The sequence below is a fragment of the Schistocerca gregaria genome, chromosome 10, assembly GCF_023897955.1.
Source record: "Schistocerca gregaria isolate iqSchGreg1 chromosome 10, iqSchGreg1.2, whole genome shotgun sequence".
Lineage (NCBI taxonomy): Eukaryota > Metazoa > Arthropoda > Insecta > Orthoptera > Acrididae > Schistocerca > Schistocerca gregaria.
The window spans coordinates 34,434,796-34,453,953 of NC_064929.1; positions in this window are offsets into that span (position 1 = coordinate 34,434,796).

A 19,158-nucleotide genomic window follows, 5' to 3' on the forward strand; every position below is an offset into this window, starting at 1 on the left:
GATCAAAGCGTAGACTGTATGAGATATTACTCCTGTGGAGGAAAGTGCGCATGGTGACTGTTGTATTCAATCCCGATGCAATTTCTGTGTTTCATCAACACTCTGATAGTCCACAGATTACAGAATGCCACCAGATGTGCATCGGAAACAATACTGGTCTTCCAGGGAGAGATCAAGGCGTGGAGTGTTTCAGATATTACTCCCATGGAGGAAAGTGCGGATGGTGACTGTTGTATTATATCCCGATGCAATTTCTGTTTTTCATCAACACTCTATAGTCCACAGATTACAGAATGCCTCCAGATGTGCATCGGAAGCTACTACTGGTCTTCCAGGGAACGATCAAAGCGTAGACTGTTTGAGACATTACTCCCATGAAGGAAAGTGCGCATGGTGACTGTTGTATTCAATCCCGATGCAATTTCTGTGTTTTTGTCAACACTCTGATAGTCCACAGATTACAGAATGCCACCAGATGTGCATCGGAAACTACTACTGGTTTTCCAGGGAACGATCAAAGCGTGGACTTTTTCACACATTACACCCATGGAGGGAGGTGTGGATTGTGAATATTGTATTCAATCCCGATGCAATTTATGTGTTTCATCAACACCCTGATAGTCCACAGATTACAGAATGCCACCAGATGTGCATCGGAAACTACTACTGGTGTTCCATGGAACGATCAAAGCGTAGACTGTTTGAGACATTACTCCCATGAAGGAAAGTGCGCATGGTGACTGTTGTATTCAATCCCGATGCAATTTCTGTGTTTTTGTCAACACTCTGATAGTCCACAGATTACAGAATGCCACCAGATGTGCATCGGAAACTACTACTGGTTTTCCAGGGAACGATCAAAGCGTGGACTTTTTCACACATTACACCCATGGAGGGAGGTGTGGGTTGTGAATATTGTATTCAATCCCGATGCAATTTATGTGTTTCATCAACACTCTGTAAGTCCATAGATTATAGAATGCCACCAGTTGTGCATCGGAAACCACTACTGGTCTTCCAGGGTACGGCCAAAGCGTAGACTGTTTGAGACATTACTCCCATGGAGAAAAGTGGGGATTGTGACTGTTGTATTCAATCCCGATGCAATTTCTGTGATTCATCAACACTCTGATCGTCCACAGATTACTGAATGCCACCAGATGTGCATCAGAAACTACTACTGATCTTCCAGGGAACGATCAAAGCGTAGACTCTTTGAGACAATACTCCCATGGAGGAATGTGAGGATGGTGACTGTTGTATTCAATCGCGATGCAATTTCTCTGTTTCATCAACACTCAGATACTCCACAGATTACAGAATGCCACCAGATGTGTATCGGAAACTACTACTGGTCTTCCACGGAACGATCAAATTGTAGACTGTTTCAGACGTTACTCCCATGGAGAAAAGTGCGGATAGTGACTGTTGTATTCAATCCCGATGCAATTTCTGTGTTTCATCAATACTCTGATAGTCCACAGATTACAGAATGCCGCCAGATGTGCATAGGAAACTACTACTGGTCTTCCAGTGAGCGATCCAATGGTAGACTGTTTGAGAATTACTCCCAAGGAGGAAAGTGCGCATGGTGACTGTTGTATTCAATCCCGATGGAATTTCTGTGTTTCATCGACACTCTGATAGTTTACAGATTTCAGAATGCCTCCAGATGTGCATCGGACACTACTACTGGTCTTCCTGGGAATGATCAAAGCATAGACTGTTTGAGACATTACTCACATGGAGGAAAGTGCGCATGGTGACTGTTGTATTCAATCCCGATGCAATTTCTGTGTTTCATCAACACTTTGAAGGTCCACAGATTACAGAATGCCTCCAGATGTGCATTGGAAACTACTACTGGTCCTCCAGGGAACTATCAAAGCGTAGACTGTTTGAGACATTACTCCCATGGAGGAAAGTGCGCATGGTGACTGTTGTATTCAAACCCGATGCAATTTCTGTGTTTCATCAACACTCTGACAGTCCACAGATTACAGATTGCCTCCAGATGTGCATCGGAAACTACTACCGGTCTTCCAGGGAACAATCAAAGCGTGGACTGTTTGAGAATTTACTCACATGGAGGAAAGTGGGCGTGGTGACTGTTGTATTCAATCCCGATGCAATTTCTGTGTTTCATCAACACTCTGATAGTCCACAGATTAAAGATTGCCTCCAGATGTGCATCGGAAACTACTACTCGTCCTCCTGGGAACGATCGAAGCGTGGACTGTTTGAGACTATACTCACATTGAGGAAAGTGCGGATGGTGACTGTTGTATTCAATCCCGATGCAATTTCTATGTTTCATCAACACTCAGATAGTCCACAGATTACAGAATGCCTTCAGATGTGCATCGGAAACTACTACTGGTCTTCCAGGGAACGATCAAAATCGTAGACTGTTTGAGACATTACTCCCATGGGGGAAAGTTCGCATGGTGACTGTTGTATTCAATCCCGATGTAATTTCTGTGTTTTATCAACACTCTGATAGTATACAGATTACAGAATGCTACCAGATGTGCATCGGAAACTACTACTGGTCGTCCAGGGAACGATCAAAGCGTAGACTGTTTGAGACATTACTCCCGTGGAGGAAAGTGCCCATGGTGACTGATGTATACAATCCCGATGCAATTTTTTGTTTCGTCAACACTCTGACAGTCCACAGATTACTGAATGCCACCAGATGTGCATCAGAAACTACTACTGATCTTCCAGGGAACGATAAAAGCGTAGACTGTTTCAGACGTTACTCCCATGGAGAAAAGTGCGGATGGTGACTGTTGTATTCACTCCCGATGCAATTTCTGTGTTTCATCAACACTCTGATAGTCCACAGATTACAGGATGCCACCAGATGTGCATCGGAAACTACTACTGGTCTTCCAGGGGACGATCAAAGCGTAGACTGTTTGAGACATTACTCCCATGGAGGAAAAGGCGCATGGTGACTGTTGTATTCAATCCCGATGCTATTTCTGTGTTTCATCAACACTCTGATAGTCCACAGATTGCAAGATGCCGCCAGATGTGCATCGGAAACTACTACTGGTCTTCCTGGGAACGATCAAAGCATAGACTGTTTGAGACATTACTCCCATGGAGGAAATTGCGCATGGTGACTGTTGTATTCAATCCCGATGGAATTTCTATGTTTCATCAACACTCTGTTAGTTTACAGATTTCAGAATGCCTCCAGATGTGCATCGGAAACTACTACTGGTCTTCCTGGGAACGATCAAAGCATAGACTCATTTAGACATTACGCACATGGAGGAAAGTGCGCATGGTGACTGTTGTATTCAATCCCGATGCAATTTCTGTGTTTCAACAACACTTTGAAGGTCCACAGACTACACATTGCCTACAGATGTGCATCGGAAACTACTACTGGTCTTCCTGGGAACGATCGAATCGTAGATTGTTTGAGACAATACTCCGATGGAGGAAAGTGCGGATGGTGACTGTTGTATTCAATCCCGATGCAATTTCTGTGTTTCATCAACACTCAGGTAGTCCACAGATTACAGAATGCCTCCAGATGTGCATCGGAAACTACTACTGGTCTTCCAGGGAACGATCAAGGCGTAAACTGTTTGAGACATTACTCCCGTGGAGGAATGTGCGCATAATGACTGTTGTTACAATCCCGATGCAAATTCTGTGTTTCATCAACACTCTGATAGTCCACAGATTACAGAATGGCACAAGATGTGCATCGGAGACTACTACTGGTCTCCCAGGGAACGATCTAACGGTAGACTGTTTGAGACATTACTCCCGTGGAGGAAAGTGCGCATGGTGACTGTTGTATTCAATCCCGATGCATTTTCTGTATTCCATCAACACTCCGATAGTCCACAGATAACAGAATGCCACCAGTTGTGCATCGGATACCACTACTGGTTTTCCATTGAACGATCAAAGCGTAGACTGTATGAGATATTAGTCCTGTGGAGGAAAGTGCGCATGGTGACTGTTGTATTCAATCCCGATGCAATTGCTGTGTTTCATCAACACTTTGAAGGTCCACAGATTACAGAATGGCTCCAGATGGTCATCGGAAACTACTACTGGTCTTCCAGGGAACGATCAAAGCATAGACTGTTTGAGACATTACTCCCGTGGAGGAAAGTGCGAATGGTGAATTTTGTATTCAATCCCGATGCAATTTTTGTGTTTCATCAACAATCTGATAGTCCACAAATTGCAGATTGCCTCCAGATTTGCATCGGAAACTACTACTGGTTTTCCAGGGAACGATCAAAGCGTGGACTGTTTCACACATTACACCCATGGAGGGAAGTGTGGATTGTGAATATTGTATTCAATCCCGATGCAATTTATGTGTTTCATCAACACCCTAATACTCCACAGATTACAGAATGCCACCAGATGTGCATCGGATACTACTACTGGTCTTCCATGGAACGATCAAAGCGTAGACTGTTTGAGACATTACTCCCGTGGAGGAAAGTGCGCATGGTGACTGTTGTATTCAATCCCGATGCATTTTCTGTTTTTCATCAACACTCTGATAGTCCATAGATTACAGAATGCCACCAGTTGTGCATCGGAAACCACTACTGGTCTTCCAGGGTACGACCAAAGCGTAGACTGTTTGAGACATTACTCCCATGGAGAAAAGTGGGGATGGTGACTGTTGTATTCAATCACGATGCAATTTCTGTGATTCATCAACACTCTGATCGTCCACAGATTACAGAATGCCACCAGATGTGCATCAGAAACTACTACTGATCTTCCAGGGAACGATCAAAGCGTAGACTCTTTGAGACAATACTCCCATGGAGGAAAGTTAGGATGGTGACTGTTGTATTTAATCGCGATGCAATTTCTCTTTTTCATCAACACTCAGATAGTCCACAGATTACAGAATGCCACCAGATGTGTATCGGAAACTACTACTGGTCTTCCACGGAACGATCAAAGTGTAGACTGTTTCAGACGTTACTCCCATGGAGAAAATTGCGGATGGTGACTGTTGTATTCAATCCGATGGAATTTCTGTGTTTCATCAACACTCTGATAGTTTACAGATTTCAGAATGCCTCCAGATGTGCATTGGAAACTACTACAGGTCTTCCTGGGAACGATCAAAGCATAAACTGATTGAGACATTACTCACATGGAGGAAAGTGCGCATGGTAACTGTTGTATACAATCCCGATGCAATTTCTGTGTTTCATCAACACTTTGAAGGTCCACAGATTACAGAATGCCTCCAAATGTGCATTGGAAACTACTACTGGTCCTCCAGGGAACTATCAAAGCGTAGACTGTTTGAGACATTACTCCCATGGAGGAAAGTGCGCATGGTAACTGTTGTATTCAAACCCGATGCAATTTCTGTGTTTCATCAACACTCTGACAGTCCACAGATTACAGATTGCCTCCAGATGTGCATCGGAAACTACTACTGGTCTTCCAGGGAACGATCAAAATCGTAGACTGTTTGAGACATTACTCCTATGGAGGAAAGTTCGCATGGTGACTGTTGTATTCAATCCCGATGTAATTTCTGTGTTTCATCAACACTCTGATAGTCCACAGATAACAGAATGCCACCAGTTGTGCATCGGAAACTACTACTGGTCTTCCAGGGAACGATCAAAGCGTAGACTGTTTGAGACATTACTCCCGTGGAGGAAAGTGCGCATGTTGACTGTTGTATTCAATCCCGATGCATTTTCTGTTTTTCATCAACACTCTGATAGTCCATAGATTACAGAATGCCACCAGTTGTGCATCGGTAACCACTACTGGTCTTCCAGGGTACGACCAAAGCGTAGACTCTTTGAGACATTACTCCCATGGAGAAAAGTGGGGATGGTGACTGTTGTATTCAATCCCGATGCAATTTCTGTGATTCATCAACACTCTGATCGTCCACAGATTACAGAATGCCACCAGATGTGCATTAGAAACTACTACTGATCTTTCAGGGAAAGATCAAAGCGTAGACTCTTTAAGACAATACTCCCATGGAGGAAAGTGAGGATGGTGACTGTTGTATTCAATCGCGATGCAATTTCTCTGTTTCATCAACACTCAGATAGTCCACAGATTACAGAATGCTACCATATGTGCATCGGAAACTACTACTGGTCTTCCAGGGAACGATCAAAGCGTAGACTGTTTGAGACACTACTCCCGTGGAGGAAAGTGCCCATGGTGACTGATGTATGCAATCCCGATGCAATTTTTTGTTTCGTCAACACCCTGATGGTCCACAGATTTCAGAATGCCACCAGATGTGCATCGGAAACTACTGCTGGTCTTCCAGGGAACGATCAAAGCCTGGACTGTTTCAGACATTACTCCCATGGAGGAAAGTGTGGATGGTGACTGTTGTATTCAATCCCGATGCAATTTATGTGTTTCATCAACACTCTGATCGTCCACAGATTACAGAATGCCACCAGATGTTCATCAGAAACTACTACTGGTCTTCCAGGGAACGATCAAAGCGTAGACTCTTTGAGACAATACTCCCATGGAGGAAAGTGAGGATGGTGACTGTTGTATTCAATTGCGATGCAATTTCTCTGTTTCATCAACACTCAGATAGTCCACAGATTACAGAATGCAACCAGAAGTGTATCGGAAACTACTTCTGGTCTTCCACGGAACGATCAAAGCGTAGACTGTTTCAGACGTTACTCACATGGAGAAAAGTGCGAATGGTGAATGTTGTATTCAATCCGGATGCAATTTCTGTGTTTCATCAACACTCAGGTAGTAAACAGATTACAGAATGCCTTCAGATGTGCATCGGAAGCTACTACTGGTCTTCCAGTGAGCGATCAAATGGTAGACTGTTTGAGAATTACTCCCATGGAGGAAAGTGGGGATGGTGACTGTTGTATTCAATCCCGATGCAATTTCTGTGATTCATCAACACTCTGATCGTCCACAGATTACAGAATGCCACCAGATGTTCATCAGAAACTACTACTGGTCTTCCTGGGAACGATCGAAGCGTATTCTGTTTGAGACAATACTCACATGGAGGAAAGTGCGGATGGTGACTGTTGTATTCAATCCCGATTCAATTTCTGTGTTTCATCAACACTCAGGTAATCCACAGATTACAGAATGCCTCCAGATGTGCATCGGAAATTACTACTGGTCTTCCAGGGAACGATCAAGGCATAAACTGTTTGAGACATTACTCCCGTGGAGGAAAGTGCGCATAATGACTGTTGTTACAATCCCGATGCAAATTCTGTGTTTCATAAACACTCTGATAGACCACAGATTACAGAATGCCACCAGATGTGCATCGGAAACTACTTCTGGTCTTCCAGTGAACGTTCAAAGGGTAGACTGTTCGAGAATTACTCCCACGGAGGAAAGTGAGCTTGGTGATTGTTGTATTTATTCCCGATGGAATTTCTGTGTTTCATCAACACTCTGATAGTCTACAGATTACAGAATGCCTCCAGATGTGCATCGGAAACTACTACTGGTCTTCCAGGGAACGATCAAAATCGTAGACTGTTTGAGACATTACTCCCATGGAGGAAAGTTCGCATGGTGACTGTTGTATTCAATCCCGATGTAATTTCTGTGTTTCATCAACACTCTGATAGTCCACAGATTACAGAATGCTACCAGATGTGCATCGGAAACTACTACTGGTCTTACAGGGAACGATCAAAGCGTGGACTGTTTCAGACATTACTCCCATGGAAGAAAGTGTGGATGTTGACTGTTGTATTCAATCCCGATGCAATTTATGTGTTTCATCAACACTCTGATAGTCCACAGATTACAGAATGCCACCAGATGTGCATCGGAGACTACTACTGGTCTACCAGGGAACGATCTAACCGTAGACTGTTTGAGACATTACTCCCGTGGAGGAAAGTGCGCATGGTGACCGTTGTATTCAATCCTGATGCATTTTCTGTTTTCCATCAACACTCTGATAGTCCACAGATAACAGAATGCCACCAGTTGTGCATCGGATACCACTACTGGTCTTCCATTGAACGATCAAAGCATAGACTGTATGAGATATTACTCCTGTGGAGGAAAGTGCGCATGGTGACTGTTGTATTCAATCCCGATGCAATTTCTGTGTTTCATCAACACTCTGATAGTCCACAGAATACAGAATGCCACCAGATGTGCATCGGAAGCAAATACTGGTCTTTTAGGGAGAGATCAAGGCGTGGAGTGTTTCAGATATTACTCCCATGGAGGAAAGTGCGGATGGTGACTGTTGTATTCAATCCTGATGCAATTTCTGTGTTTCATCAAAACTCTGATAGTCCACAGATTACAGATTGATTCCGTATATGCATCGGAAACTACTACTGGTCTTCCAGGGAACGATCAAAGCGTAGACTGTATGAGACATTACTCCCATGGAGAAAAGTGGGGATGGTGACTGTTGTATTCAATCCCGATGCAATTTCTGTGATTCATCAACACTCTGATCGTCCACAGATTACAGAATGCCACCAGATGTGCATCAGAAACTACTACTGGTCTTCCATGGAACGATCAAAGCGTAGACTGTTTGAGACATTACTCCCGTGGAGGAAAGTGCGCATGGTGGCTGTTGTATTCAATCCCGATGCATTTTCTGATTTTCATCAACACTCTGATAGTCCATAGATTACAGAATACCACCAGTTGTGCATCGGAAACCACTACTGGTCTTCCAGGGTACGACCAAAGCGTAGACTGTTTGAGACATTACTCCCATGGAGAAAAGTGGGGATGGTGACTGTTGTATTCAATACCGATGCAATTTCTGTGATTCATCAACACTCTGATCGTCCACAGATTACAGAATGCCACCAGATGTGCATTAGAAACTACTACTGATCTTCTAGGGAACGATCAAAGCGTAGACTCTTTGAGACAATACTCCCATGGAGGAAAGTGAGGATGGTGACTGTTGTATTCAATCGCGATGCATTTTCTCTGTTTCATCAACACTCAGATAGTCCACAGATTACAGAATGCTACCATATGTGCATCGGAAACTGCTACTGGTCTTCCAGGGAACGATCAAAGCGTAGACTGTTTGAGACATTACTCCCGTGGAGGAAAGTGCCCATGGTGACTGATGTATACAATCCCGATGCAATTTTTTGTTTCGTCAGCACTCTGATGGTCCACAGATTTCAGAATGCCACCAGATGTGCATCGGAAACTACTGCTGGTCTTCCAGGGAACGATCAAAGCCTGGACTGTTTCAGACATTACTCCCATGGAGGAAAGTGTGGATGGTGACTGTTGTATTCAATCCCGATGCAATTTATGTGTTTCATCAACACTCTGATAGTCCACAGATTACAGAATGCCACCAGATGTGCATCGGAGACTACTACTGGGCTTCCAGGGAACGATCTAACCGTAGACTGTTTGAGACATTACTCCCGTGGAGGAAAGTGCGCATGGTGACTGTTGTATTCAATCCCGATGCATTTTCTGTTTTCCATCAACACTCTGATAGTCCACAGATTACAGAATGCCACCAGTTCTGCAACGGAAACCACTACTGGTCTTCCAATGGACGATCAAAGCGTAGACTGTATGAGATATTACTCCTGTGGAGGAAAGTGCGCATGGTGACTGTTGTATTCAATCCCGATGCAATTTCTGTATTTCATCAACACTCAGGTAGTCCACAGATTACAGAATGCCTTTAGATGTGCATCGGAAACTACTACTGGTTTTCTAGGGAACGATCAAAGCGTGGACTGTTTCACACATGACACCCATGGAGGAAAGTGTGGATTGTGAATATTGTATTCAATCCCGATGCAATTTATGTGTTTCGTCAACACCCTGATAGTCCACAGATTACAGAATGCCACCAGATGTGCATCGGAAACTACTACTGGTCTTCCAGGGAACGATCAAAGCGTAGACTGTTTGAGACATTACTCCCGTGGAGGAATGTGCGCATGGTGACTGTTGTATTCAATCCCGATGCATTTTCTGTTTTTCATCAACACTCTGCTAGTCCATAGATTACAGAATGCCACCAGTTGTGCATCGGAAACCACTACTGGTCTTCCAGGGTACGACCAAAGCGTAGACTGTTTGAGACCTTACTCCCATGGAGAAAAGTGGGGATGGTGACTGTTGTATTCAATCCCGATGCAATTTCTGTAATTCATCAACACTCTGATCGTCCACAGATTACAGAATGCCACCAGATGTTCATCAGAAACTACTACTGGTCTTCCAGGGAACGATCAAAGCGTAGACTCTTTGAGACAATACTCCCATGGAGGAAAGTGAGGATGGTGACTGTTGTATTCAATCGTGATGCAATTTCTCTGTTTCATCAACACTCAGATAGTCCACAGATTACAGAATGCAACCAGATGTGTATCGGAAACTACTTCTGGTCTTCCACGGAACGATCAAAGCGTAGACTGTTTCAGACGTTACTCACATGGAGAAAAGTGCGGATGGTGACTGTTGTATTGAATCCCAATGCAATTTCTGTGTTTCATCAACACTCAGGTAGTAAACAGATTACAGAATGCCTTCAGATGTGCATCGGAAGCTACCACTGGTCTTCCAGTGAACGATCAAATGGTAGACTGTTTGAGAATTACTCCCAATGGAGGAAAGTGGGGATGGTGACTGTTGTATTCAATCCCGATGCAATTTCTGTGATTCATCAACACTCTGATCGTCCACAGATAACAGAATGCCACCAGATGTTCATCAGAAACTACTACTGGTCTTCCTGGGAACGATCGAAGCGTATTCTGTTTGAGACAATACTCACATGGAGGAAAGTGCGGATGGTGACTGTTGTATTCAATCCCGATGCAATTTCTGTGTTTCATCAACACTCAGGTAGTCCACAGATTACAGAATGCCTCCTGATGTGCATCGGAAACTACTACTGGTCTTCCAGGGAACGTTCAAAGGGTAGACTGTTTGAGAATTACTCCCACGGAGGAAAGTGAGCATGGTGACTGTTGTATTTATTCCCGATGGAATTTCTGTGTTTCATCAACACTCTGATAGTCTACAGATTACAGAATGCCTCCAGATGTGCATCGGAAACTACTACTGGTCTTCCAGGGAACGATCAAAATCGTAGACTGTTTGAGACATTACTAACATGGAGGAAAGTTCGCATGGTGACTGTTGTATTCAATCCCGATGTAATTTCTGTGTTTCATCAACACTCTGATAGTCCACAGATTACAGAATTCTACCAGATGTGCGTTGGAAACTACTACTGGTCTTCCAGGGAACGATCAAAGCGTGGACTGTTTCAGACATTACTCCCATGATGGAAAGTGCGCATGGTGACTGTTGTATTCAATCCCGATACAATTTCAATGTTTTTGTAAACACTCTGATAGTCCATAGATTACAGAATGCCACCAGTTGTGAGTCGGAAACCACTACTGGTCTTCCAGGGTACGACCAAAGCGTAGACTGTTAGAGACATTACTCCCATGGAGAAAAGTGGGGATAGTGACTGTTGTATTCAATCCCGATGCAATTTCTGTGATTCATCAACACTCTGATCGTCCACAGATTACAGAATGCCACCAGATGTGCATCGGAAGCAAATACTGGTCTTCGAGGGAGAGCAAGGCGTGGAATGTTTCAGTTATTACTCCCATGGAGGAAAGTGCGGATGGTGACTGTTGTATTCAATCCCGATGCAATTTCTGTGTTTCATCAACACTCTGATAGTCCACAGATTACAGATTGTTTCCAGATATGCATCGGAAACTACTACTGGTCTTCTTGGGAACTATCAAAGCATAGACTGTTTGAGACATTACTCCCATGGAGGAAAGTGCGCATGGTGACTGTTGTATTCAATCCCGATGCAATTTCTGTGTTTCATCAACACTTTGAAGGTCCACAGATTACAGAATGCCTCCAGATGTGCATCGGAAACTACTGCTGGTCTTCCAGGGAACGATCAAAGCGTGGACTGTTTGAGACATTACTCCCGTGGAGGAAAGTGCGCATGGTGACCGTTGTATTCAATCCTGATGCATTTTCTGTTTTCCATCAACACTCTGATAGTCCACAGATAACAGAATGCCACCAGTTGTGCATCGGATACCACTACTGGTCTTCCATTGAACGATCAAAGCGTAGACTGTTAGAGACATTACTCCCGTGGAGGAAAGTGCGCATGGTGACTGTTGTATTCAATCCCGATGCAATTTCTGTGTTTCATCAACACTCTGATAGTCCACAGATTACAGAATGCCACCAGATGTGCATCGGAAGCAAATACTGGCCTCCCAGGGAGAGATCAAGGCGTGGAGTGTTTCAGATATTACTCCCATGGAGGAAAGTGCGGATGGTGACTGTTGTATTCAATCCCGATGCAATTTCTGTGTCTCATCAAAACTCTGATAGTCCACAGATTACAGATTGATTCCAGATATGCATCGGAAACTACTACTGGTCTTCTTGGGAACGATCAAAGCATAGACTGTTTGAGACATTACTCCCATGGAGGAAAGTGCGCATGGTGACTGTTGTATTCAATCCTGATGCAATTTCTGTGTTTCATCAACTCTCTATAGTCCACAGATTACAGAATGCCTCCAGATGTGCATCGGAAGCTACTACTGGTCTTCCAGGGAACGATCAAAGCGTAGACTGTTTAAAACATTACTCCCATAATGGAAAGTGCGCATGGTGACTGTTGTATTGAATCCCGATGCAATTTCTGTGATTCATCAACACTCTGATCGTCCACAGATTACAGAATGCCACCAGATGTTCATCAGAAACTACTACTGGTCTTCCAGGGAACGATCAAAGCGTAGACTCTTTGAGACAATACTCCCATGGAGGAAAGTGAGGATGGTGACTGTTGTATTCAATCGCGATGCAATTTCTCTGTTTCATCAACACTCAGATAGTCCACAGATTACAGAATGCAACCAGATGTGTATCGGAAACTACTTCTGGTCTTCCACGGAACGATCAAAGCGTAGACTGTTTCAGACGTTACTCACATGGAGAAAAGTGCGGATGGTGACTGTTGTATTCAATCCCGATGCAATTTCTGTGTTTCATCAACACTCAGGTAGTAAACAGATTACAGAATGCCTTCAGATGTGCATCGGAAGCTACTACTGGTCTTCCAGTGAGCGATCAAATGGTAGACTGTTTGAGAATTACTCCCAATGGAGGAAAGTGGGGATGGTGACTGTTGTATTCAATCCCGATGCAATTTCTGTGATTCATCAACACCCTGATCGTCCACAGATAACAGAATGCCACCAGATGTTCATCAGAAACTACTACTGGTCTTCCTGGGAACGATCGAAGCGTATTCTGTTTGAGACAATACTCACATGGAGGAAAGTGCGGATGGTGACTGTTGTATTCAATCCCGATGCAATTTCTGTGTTTCATCAACACTCAGGTAGTCCACAGATTACAGAATGCCTCCTGATGTGCATCGGAAACTACTACTGGTCTTCCAGGGAACGATCAAAATCGTAGACTGTTTGAGACATTACTAACATGGAGGAAAGTTCGCATGGTGACTGTTGTATTCAATCCCGATGTAATTTCTGTGTTTCATCAACACTCTGATAGTCCACAGATTACAGAATTCTACCAGATGTGCGTTGGAAACTACTACTGGTCTTCCAGGGAACGATCAAAGCGTGGACTGTTTCAGACATTACTCCCATGATGGAAAGTGCGCATGGTGACTGTTGTATTCAATCCCAATACAATTTCTGTGTTTTTGTCAACACTCTGATAGTCCATAGATTACAGAATGCCACCAGTTGTGAGTCGGAAACCACTACTGGTCTTCCAGGGTACGACCAAAGCGTAGACTGTTAGAGACATTACTCCCATGGAGAAAAGTGGGGATAGTGACTGTTGTTTTCACTCCCGATGCAATTTCTGTGATTCATCAACACTCTGATCGTCCACAGATTACAGAATGCCACCAGATGTGCATCAGAAACTACTACTGGTCTTCCATGGAACGATCAAAGCGTAGACTGTTAGAGACATTACTCCCGTGGAGGAAAGTGCGCATGGTGACTGTTGTATTCAATCCCGATGCAATTTCTGTGTTTCATCAACACTCTGAAGGTCCACAGATTACAGAATGCCTTCAGATGTGCATCGGAAGCTACTACTGGTCTTCCAGTGAGCGATCAAATGGTAGACTGTTTGAGAATTACTCCCATGGAGGAAAGTGGGGATGGTGACTGTTGTATTCAATCCCGATGCAATTTCTGTGATTCATCAACACTCTGATCGTCCACAGATTATATAATGCCACCAGATGTTCATCAGAAACTACTACTGGTCTTCCTGGGTACGATCGAAGCGTATTCTGTTTGAGACAATACTCACATGGAGGAAAGTGCGGATGGTGACTGTTGTATTCAATCCCGATGCAATTTCTGTGTTTCATCAACACTCAGGTAGTCCACAGATTACAGAATGCCTCCAGATGTGCATCGGAAACTACTACTGGTCTTCCAGGGAACGATCAAGGCGTAAACTGTTTGAGACATTACTCCCGTGGAGGAAAGTGCGCATAATGACTGTTGTTACAATCCCGATGCAAATTCTGTGTTTCATAAACACTCTGATAGTCCACAGATTACAGAATGCCACCAGATGTGCATCGGAAACTACTTCTGGTCTTCCAGTGAACGTTCAAAGGGTAGACTGTTTGAGAATTACTCCCACGGAGGAAAGTGAGCATGGTGACTGTTGTATTTATTCCCGATGGAATTTCTGTGTTTCATCAACACTCTGATAGTCTACAGATTACAGAATGCCTCCAGATGTGCATCGGAAACTACTACTGGTATTCCAGGCAACGATCAAAGCGTAGACTGTTTGAAACATTACTCCCATGGAGGAAAGTGCGCATGGTGACTGTTGTAATCAATCCCGATGCAATTTCTGTGTTTCATCAACACTCTGATAGTCCACAGATTACAGAATGCCTCCAGATAAACATTGGAAACTACCGCTGGTCTTCCAGGGAACGATCAAAGCGTAGACTGTTTGAGACATTACTCCCATTTAGGAAAGTGCGGATGGTGACTGTTGTATTCAATCCCGATGCAATTTCTGTGTTTCATCGACACTCTCATTGTCCACCGATTACAGAATACCACCAGATGTGCATCGGAAACTACTACTGGTCTTCCAGGGAACGATCAAAGCGTAGACTGTTTGAGACATATCTCTCATGGAGGAAAGTGCGCATGGTGACTGTTGTATTCAATCCCGATGCTATTTCTGTGTTTCATCAACACTCTGATAGTCCACAGATTACAGAATGCCACCAGATGTGCATCGGAAACTACTACTGGTCTTCCAGGGAACGATCCAAGCGTAGACTGTTTCAGACGTTACTACCATGGAGGAAAATGCGGATGGTGACTGTTGTATTCAATCCCGATGCTATTTCTGTGTTTCATCAACACTCTGATAGTCTACAGATTACAGAATGCCTCCAGATGTGCATCGGAAACTACTACTGGTCTTCCAGGGAACGATCAAAATCGTAGACTGTTTGAGACATTACTCCCATGTAGGAAAGTTCGCATGGTGACTGTTGTATTCAATCCCGATGTAATTTCTGTGTTTCATCAACACTCTGATAGTCCACAGATTACAGAATGCTACCAGATGTGCATCGGAAACTACTACTGGTCTTCCAGGGAACGATCAAAGCGTGGACTGTGTCAGACATTACTCCCATGGAAGAAAGTGTGGATGTTGACTGTTGTATTCAATCCCGATGCAATTTATGTGTTTCATCAACACTCTGATAGTCCACAGATTACAGAATGCCACCAGATGTGCATCGGAGACTACTACTGGTCTACCAGGGAACGATCTAACCGTAGTCTGTTTGAGACATTACTCCCGTGGAGGAAAGTGCGCATGGTGACCGTTGTATTCAATCCTGATGCATTTTCTGTTTTCCATCAACACTCTGATAGTCCACAGATAACAGAATGCCACCAGTTGTGCATCGGATACCACTACTGGTCTTCCATTGAACGATCAAAGCGTAGACTGTATGAGATATTACTCCTGTGTAGGAAAGTGCGCATGGTGACTGTTGTATTCAATCCCGATGCAATTTCTGTGTTTCATCAACACTCTGATAGTCCACAGAATACAGAATGCCACCAGATGTGCATCGGAAGCAAATACTGGTCTTTTAGGGAGAGATCAAGGCGTGGAGTGTTTCAGATATTACTCCCATGGAGGAAAGTGCGGATGGTGTCTGTTGTATTCAATCCCGATGCATTTTCTGTTTTTCATCAACACTCTGATAGTCCATAGATTACAGAATGCCACCAGTTGTGCATCGGAAACCACTACTGGTCTTCCAGGGTACGACCAAAGCGTAGACTGTTTGAGACATTACTCCCATGGAGAAAAGTGGGGATGGTGACTGTTGTATTCAATCCCGATGCAATTTCTGTGATTCATCAACACTCTGATCGTCCACAGATTACAGAATGCCACCAGATGTGCATTAGAAACTACTACTGATCTTCCAGGGAACGATCAAAGCGTACACTCTTTAAGACAATACTCCCATGGAGGAAAGTGAGGATGGTGACTGTTGTATTCAATCGCGATGCAATTTCTCTGTTTCATCAACACTCAGATAGTTTACAGATTACAGAATGCTACCATATGTGCATCGGAAACTACTACTGGTCTTCCAGGGAACGATCAAAGCGTAGACTGTTTGAGACATTACTCCCGTGGAGGAAAGTGCCCATGGTGACTGATGTATGCAATCCCGATGCAATTTTTTGTTTCGTCAACACCCTGATGGTCCACAGATTTCAGAATGCCACCAGATGTGCATCGGAAACTACTGCTGGTCTTCCAGGGAACGATCAAAGCCTGGACAGTTTCAGACATTACTCCCATGGAGGAAAGTGTGGATGGTGACTGTTGTATTCAATCCCGATGCAATTTATGTGTTTCATCAACACTCTGATCGTCCACAGATTACAGAATGCCACCAGATGTTCATCAGAAACTACTACTGGTCTTCCAGGGAACGATCAAATCGTAGACTCTTTGAGACAATACTCCCATGGAGGAAAGTGAGGATGGTGACTGTTGTATTCAATCGCGATGCAATTTCTCTGTTTCATCAACACTCAGATAGTCCACAGATTACAGAATGCAACCAGAAGTGTATCGGAAACTACTTCTGGTCTTCCACAGAACGATCAAAGCGTAGACTGTTTCAGACGTTACTCACATGGAGAAAAGTGCGGATGGTGACTGTTGTATTCAATCCGGATGCAATTTCTGTGTTTCATCAACACTCAGGTAGTAAACAGATTACAGAATGCCTTCAGATGTGCATCGGAAGCTACTACTGGTCTTCCAGTGAGCGATCAAATGGTAGACTGTTTGAGAATTACTCCCATGGAGGAAAGTGGGGATGGTGACTGTTGTATTCAATCCCGATGCAATTTCTGTGATTCATCAACACTCTGATCGACCACAGATTATATAATGCCACCAGATGTTCATCAGAAACTACTACTGGTCTTCCTGGGTACGATCGAAGCGTATTCTGTTTGAGACAATACTCACATGGAGGAAAGTGCGGATGGTGACTGTTGTATTCAATCCCGATGCAATTTCTGTGTTTCATCAACACTCAGGTAGTCCACAGATTACAGAATGCCTCCAGATGTGCATCGGAAACTACTACTGGTCTTCCAGGGAACGATCAAGGCGTAAACTGTTTGAGACATTACTCCCGTGGAGGAAAGTGCGCATAATGACTGTTGTTACAATCCCGATGCAAATTCTGTGTTTCATAAACACTCTGATAGTCCACAGATTACAGAATGCCACCAGATGTGCATCGGAAACTACTTCTGGTCTTCCAGTGAACGTTCAAAGGGTAGACTGTTTGAGAATTACTCCCACGGAGGAAAGTGAGCATGGTGACTGTTGTATTTATTCCCGATGGAATTTCTGTGTTTCATCAACACTCTGATAGTCTACAGATTACAGAATGCCTCCAGATGTGCATCGGAAACTACTACTGGTCTTCCAGGGAGCGATCAAAATCGTAGACTGTTTGAGACATTACTCCCATGGAGGAAAGTTCGCATGGTGACTGTTGTATTCAATCCCGATGTAATTTCTGTGTTTCATCAACACTCTGATAGTCCACAGATTACAGAATGCTACCAGATGTGCATCGGAAACTACTACTGGTCTTCCAGGGAACGATCAAAGCGTGGACTGTTTCAGACATTACTCCCATGGAAGAAAGTGTGGATGTTGACTGTTGTATTCAATCCCGATGCAATTTATGTGTTTCATCAACACTCTGATAGTCCACAGATTACAGAATGCCACCAGATGTGCATCGGAGACTACTACTGGTCTACCAGGGAACGATCTAACCGTAGTCTGTTTGAGACATTACTGCCGTGGAGGAAAGTGCGCATGGTGACCGTTGTATTCAATCCTGATGCATTTTCTGTTTTCCATCAACACTCTGATAGTCCACAGATAACAGAATGCCACCAGTTGTGCATCGGATACCACTACTGGTCTTCCATTGAACGATCAAAGCGTAGACTGTATGAGATATTACTCCTGTGGAGGAAAGTGCGCATGGTGACTGTTGTAATCAATCCCGATGCAATTTCTGTGTTTCATCAACACTCTGATAGTCCACAGAATACAGAATGCCACCAGATGTGCATCGGAAGCAAATACTGGTCTTTTAGGGAGAGATCAAGGCGTGGAGTGTTTCAGATATTACTCCCATGGAGGAAAGTGCGGATGGTGACTGTTGTATTCAATCCCGATGTAATTTCTGTGTTTCATCAAAACTCTGATAGTCCACAGATTACAGATTGATTCCAGATATGCATCGGAAACTACTACTGGTCTTCCAGGGAACGATCAAAGCGTAGACTGTTTGAGACATTACTCCCATGATGGAAAGTGCGCATGGTGACTGTTGTATTCAATACCGATGCAATTTCTGTGTTTTTGTCAACACTCTGATAGTCCATAGATTACAGAATGCCACCAGTTGTGAGTCGGAAACCACTACTGGTCTTCCAGGGTACGACCAAAGCGTAGACT